Below are 6,000 nucleotides of genomic sequence, written 5' to 3' on the forward strand. Positions count from 1 at the left end.
ATCTATTTAAAAAAGTGACATCCATGCCTTTAATCCCAGCACTTGGGAGGCAAAGGCTGGCAAATCTCCGTGAGTCTGAGGCCAGCCTGATCTACAAAGCGAGTTCCAGGGCAGCCAGAACTACACAGAGAAACCCTGTCTCAAAGACCAAACAAACAAACAAAAACAAGAAACAAAAAGGCATCATGAAGTTCGCAGGCAAATGGATGGAACAAGAAAAAAAGTCATCCTAACTGAGGTACCCCAGACCCTGAAAGACAAACATGACATGCATTCATTTATAATTGGATATTAGCTGTTAAGGACAACCATGGTTTAATCCACAGACCCAGATAGGCTAAGTAACAAGGGAGGGGCTCTAGTGAGGAGGAGGGGCACATGGATCTCTCTGGAAATGGGAAATAGATTTTGTGGGTGGACTGGGGGCAGATGAGGATGGGAACAGGAGGGATAAAGTTGGGGAGGGAGAGAGGGAGGGAGGGAGAGAGTACTGAGAGATAATTGGAATTGGGGACATTTGGTGGGCAATGTGGAAAACTAGTGCAGGGAAACTGCCTGGAACCTATTGGGGGGAGGAAGAATTGTAGGAGTTAGAGGGGCTGAGGGCACCAGGAGAGCACAGCCCACAGAGCAAAGTAAGCAGGGCTCACAGGGCTCCTAGAGACTAAAGCAGCAGTCATGGAACCTGCATATATGTTGTGATTGTTTAGCTTGGGGTTTTTATGGGACTCCTGACAGTGGGAGTGGGGGCGTCTCTGACACTTTTCCCTGATCTTGAAACCCCTTTCCTCCTACTGGTTGATATGATGGTTTGTGCCTGGTCTTATTGTATCTTGTTATGCTGTCAGTTACTATGCCTGGGAGGCCTGCTCTTTTCTGAAGGGAAACAGAGGAGAGTGGATCTGGAGGGAGGGGGAGTGGATCTGGAGGGAGGGGGAATGGATCTGGAGGGGGAGTGGATCTGGAGGGAGGGGAGGGGATCTAGAGGGAGGAGGAGTAGATCTGGAGGGAGGGGAGTGGATCTGGAGGGAGGAGGAGTGGATCTGGAGGGAGGAGAGTGGATCTGGAGGGAGGGGGAGTGGATCTGGAGGGAGGGGGAATGGATCTGGAGGGGGAGTGGATCTGGAGGGAGGGGAGGGGATCTAGAGGGAGGAGGAGTAGATCTGGAGGGAGGGGAGTGGATCTGGAGGGAGGGGGAGTGGATCTGGAGGGAGGGGGAGTGGATCTGGAGGGAGGGGAGTGGATCTGGAGGGGGAGTGGATCTGGAGGGAGGGGGAGTGGATCTGGAGGGAGGGGAGTGGATCTGGAGGGAGGGGAGTGGATCTGGAGGGGGAGTGGATCTGGAGGGAGGGGAGGGGATCTAGAGGGAGGGGGAGTGGATCTGGAGGGAGGGGGAGTGGATAGGGAGGGAGGGGATCTGGAGGGAGGAGAGTGGATCTGGAGGGAGGGGGAATGGATCTGGAGGGAGGGGGAGAGTGGATCTGGAGGGAGGAGTGGATCTGGAGGGAGGGGAGTGGATCTGGAGGGAGGGGAGTGGATCTGGAGGGGGAGTGGATCTGGAGGGAGGGGGAGTGGATCTGGAGGGAGGGGTGGATCTGGAGGGAGGGGGGGTGGATCTGGAGGGAGGGGGAGTGGATCTGGAGGGAGGGAGAGTGGATCTGGAGGGAGGGGGAGTGGATCTGGAGGGAGGGGTGGATCTGGAGGGAGGGGGGGTGGATCTGGAGGGAGGGGAGTGGATCTGGAGGGGGAGTGGATCTGGAGGGAGGGGGAGTGGATCTGGAGGGAGGGGTGGATCTGGAGGGAGGGGGGGTGGATCTGGAGGGAGGGGGAGTGGATCTGGAGGGAGGGAGAGTGGATCTGGAGGGAGGGGGAGTGGATCTGGAGGGAGGGAGGAGTGGATCTGGAGGGAGGGGGTGGATCTGGAGGGAGGGGGTGGATCTGGAGGGAGGGGGAGTGGATCTGGAGGGAGGGGGAGTGGATCTGGAGGGAGGGGAGTGGATCTGGAGGGAGGGGAGTGGATCTGGAGGGGGAGTGGATCTGGAGGGAGGGGGAGTGGATCTAGAGGGAGGGGAGTGGATCTTGAGGGAGGGGGAGTGGATCTGGAGGGAGGGGGAGTGGATCTGGAGGGGGAGTGGATCTGGAGGGAGGAGTGGATCTGGAGGGAGGGGGAGTGGATCTGGAGGGGGAGTGGATCTGGCGGGAGGAGTGGATCTGGAGGGAGGAGGAGTGGATCTGGAGGGAGGGGTGGATCTGGAGGGAGGGGAGAGGATCTGGAGGGAGGGGAGTGGATCTGGAGGGAGGGGTGGATCTGGAGGGAGGGGAGTGGATCTGGAGGGAGGGGGTGTGGATCTAGAGGGAGGGGAGTGGATCTGGAGGGGGAGTGGATCTGGAGGGAGGGGGAGTGGATCTAGAGGGAGGGGAGTGGATCTTGAGGGAGGGGGAGTGGATCTGGAGGGAGGGGAGTGGATCTTGAGGGAGGGGGAGTGGATCTGGAGGGAGGGGGAGTGGATCTGGAGGGGGAGTGGATCTGGAGGGAGGAGTGGATCTGGAGGGAGGGGGAGTGGATCTAGAGGGAGGGGAGTGGATCTTGAGGGAGGGGGAGTGGATCTGGAGGGAGGGGGAGTGGATCTGGAGGGGGAGTGGATCTGGAGGGAGGAGTGGATCTGGAGGGAGGGGGAGTGGATCTGGAGGGGGAGTGGATCTGGCGGGAGGAGTGGATCTGGAGGGAGGAGGAGTGGATCTGGAGGGAGGGGTGGATCTGGAGGGAGGGGAGAGGATCTGGAGGGAGGGGAGTGGATCTGGAGGGAGGGGTGGATCTGGAGGGAGGGGAGTGGATCTGGAGGGAGGGGGTGTGGATCTAGAGGGAGGGGGAGTGGATCTGGAGGGAGGGGGTGGATCTGGAGGGAGGGGAGTGGATAGGGAGGGAGGAGTGCATCTGGAGGGAGGGGAGTGGATCTGGAGGGAGGGGGAGTGGATCTGGAGGGGGAGTGGATCTGGAGGGAGGGGGAGTGGATCTGGAGGGAGGAGTGGATCTGGAGGGAGGGGAGTGGATCTGGAGGGAGGAGTGGATCTGGGGGGAGGAGGAGTGGATCTGGAGGGAGAGGTGGATCTGGAGGGAGGGGAGAGGATCTGGAGGGAGGGGGAGTGGATCTGGAGGGAGGGGAGTGGATCTGGAGGGAGGGGGAGTGGATCTAGAGGGAGGGGGTGGATCTGGAGGGAGGGGGTGGATCTGGAGGGAGGGGAGTGGATAGGGAGGGAGGAGTGGATCTGGAGGGAGGGGAGTGGATCTGGAGGGAGGGGAGTGGATCTGGAGGGAGGGGGAGTGGATCTGGAGGGGGAGTGGATCTGGAGGGAGGGGGAGTTAGAGGGACAGGGAGAAGTGGAGGGATGGCAGGCTGTGGTTGGAATGTATTGTATGAGAGAAGAATAAACAAGCAAACAAACAAATAAACAGGGGGAAAAGATGTGCTTGCCCTTGATCTAGCAAATAATCTCTCACTCATACTAGAGCAGTACATTCTAATGAACTTTAGGGGGCCGCACACTAAAAAGACTGCATGTAAGTCAGCGGGGCTTGTTGAGAAGGAGTCACACAGGACAGGGAGAGGCATGAGAATGAGGGAGGGGAAAGGGATGCAAATGACTAAAATTCATCCTAAACCTATCAAACAATAATCAGAGCTACACTGAACAACCTAATGATGCACTTCAGGTCATAGAAAACCAGTCCCTAAGCAGTGGCAGCAACGCATAAAAAGATCAAAACTGAAATTAACAAAATGTTTCCAGAAACATTTTGAACATAGGAACAAAGCTATTTGAAAAGATATGCAAAACTGACAAACCTTTACCCAAACTAACCAAGAAAGAGGGGACACAGATTGATATAATTAGAGAAAAAAAGAAGAAGATATTATGTCAGGTACCACTGAAATCCATGGACTGTTAGGAAATTTTTTGAAAACATACTTTAGTGAACTGGGGAATTTGGAATAAATGGGCACATTTCTAGGTGCACATGACCTATCAAAATTGAGGTAATAACTTGTAAAACATATTAGTAGACCAACAACAAAGCTGAAATGATAATGAAAAAATTCCTAAGCAGAGGAGAAGTCCAGTGCCACAAAGTAATGAGGAGGAATCCTATCAGACCATTGAAGAAGAAATGATCCTTGGACTAGTCCATCAAAGGGAAAGAACACTTTCAAACTGCTTCTACAAAGCCAGACCACCCTGATACCAAAACCAAATAAAGATGCCACAAACAGAAAAATTATAAGCCTATTTCTTCGATGAGCATAGGTGTGGAAATCTTAAGTGAGAAAACTCAGTATTTCACACCAATTTCAGCAACACATGAGAAAGACAATACGTCACGATAAAATAAGTTCATCCAGCACTCATCAATCCAGGCAGGGATGGTTCCACATACTCAGACTGGTACGTGATAATCCAGGGTAAAATCCCATGCTCACCATAAAGAGTGAAATGTGGACGTTTTTCAGGAGCTGGAGATGAGCTTTTTACGTGTGACTAGCCAGTGTCACAAACAGATGTCTCCTGTTTTCTATTCTATGTAGTGTCTAGAGTGTAGGGTGCCGAGGGGATGGGGGGAGAGAGCATTAGGCACATGGAAGAAGGCAGTGGCCGGGTGCCCGAGCCACTACAAACTGCCACAGTTTAAAATCCTGGCCATAACAACCCCTAGGCTCTCTTCTAGCTAGCTAGGAGGGGCAGTGGCCAGTAACGTGAAACCCAACCCAATGTGGCTTCGGCAAACCACCAAACCAACGGAATGAAGAATCCACACCAACAGTGTAATGGCAAATGCCAACAGGCAAGACTGTACCCGGGTGTTGGATGAGGAGAACGGGAAGCACCTCTTCCAGATTTGTGGTTCCGCACACTGCCTCTGCCACTGGTGTCTACTGAAAGCTCTGCCTTCAATATAACAAGATGGACACCAACTGTCTCAGCTGCCTAATTCGAACTTCCAACTGTGAGTCCTGACCCATGACCTAATTGGTCACATGCCTAGAACCTAGCCAATCAGGATGGCCAAGCAGGGAGAGCACTTCTGATTGGTAAGGTTGAAGTCACGTGACCTAGGCCTGGTTTGCGGTAAGGAGGCTCTAGCCTAGACTCCAAGTCCTGTGAGGGCAGAGTGAGGGACGTAACTTCTGTATTTGCTATGACTTGTCTCCAGGGATGTGCCTGCTCATGCCGCTTCCCCCACCCTAATGGTTTCTGTCCACAGAACTCTTGAAATAACTTCTTTCCTCCCAAGTCCCCATTTCACTTGTAAAAAACCTGGACTGACTTTCTAAAGGTCGGGGTTTGGGTTGCCTCCAGCCTTTAGCTCTCTTCCTTGAGGGACATGACAGTCAAGAAACGGTTCCCTGCTGGGTGGGTCTTTGTTAGCTGCTGGATTCAGGGATCATCAGAACTGAAGACATTCCTGTCTTCAAGGAGCTGATGGTTTAAACGAAACGGACCCTCCCTTAAGGAGCCCAAGTGTGCGCTGCCTCCACCCCAACCCTGTCTTCCCCTTAATGCCTGTTAAATAACCATTTCTTAGTGAATTCTAAATTTACATCATAATAAGTCATGGCTTATAGCACCTCCTTGTGGTGTCCAGCATCATAAAAAAAGTCAAAGAATTTTCCTCCTGAGTCTTTTTCCATCCTCTGCATGTGTATGTGATGGGTCACTCAAAAACAGATATTTCTGTTTCTCAGACTTGGAAACCTTCCCCCCAAACATCCCGTATACCATTTCTCCTTTGTTCTGCCTGAAAATACTTTCATCTTTTTTTTTTTAAATCAGTCTTTGATTTCTTGTTTCACTTTATAGACATCATCAGTTTTGCCTCTAGATTTGTGGTTTTACTCCTTTATATTTTCTTATTAAACAGCCCTGTTGAAATATTCCTTTTAAAGTATCCAGTTATTCCTTAATGGATGCAGAATATCCTCTCATCTCTCTGAGGACTTTGAA

At 52.7% G+C, this 6,000-nt stretch overlaps 1 protein-coding gene across 2 annotated transcripts in view; it reads right to left on the reverse strand.

The window, feature by feature from the left end:
• LOC102926766 (uncharacterized) overlaps nucleotides 1–4,985 on the reverse strand; it is a 49,090-nt gene extending 44,105 nt beyond the window's left edge. For both annotated transcript variants that reach the window (XM_076573323.1, XM_076573324.1), the window contains exon 1: nucleotides 4,853–4,985. The gene's annotated coding sequence lies outside the window, so the exon portion shown is untranslated. The remainder of the gene's footprint in view (nucleotides 1–4,852) is intronic.
• Nucleotides 4,986–6,000: the final 1,015 nt, after the last annotated feature.

Source organism: Peromyscus maniculatus, chromosome 5, assembly GCF_049852395.1.
Source record: "Peromyscus maniculatus bairdii isolate BWxNUB_F1_BW_parent chromosome 5, HU_Pman_BW_mat_3.1, whole genome shotgun sequence".
NCBI lineage: Eukaryota > Metazoa > Chordata > Mammalia > Rodentia > Cricetidae > Peromyscus > Peromyscus maniculatus.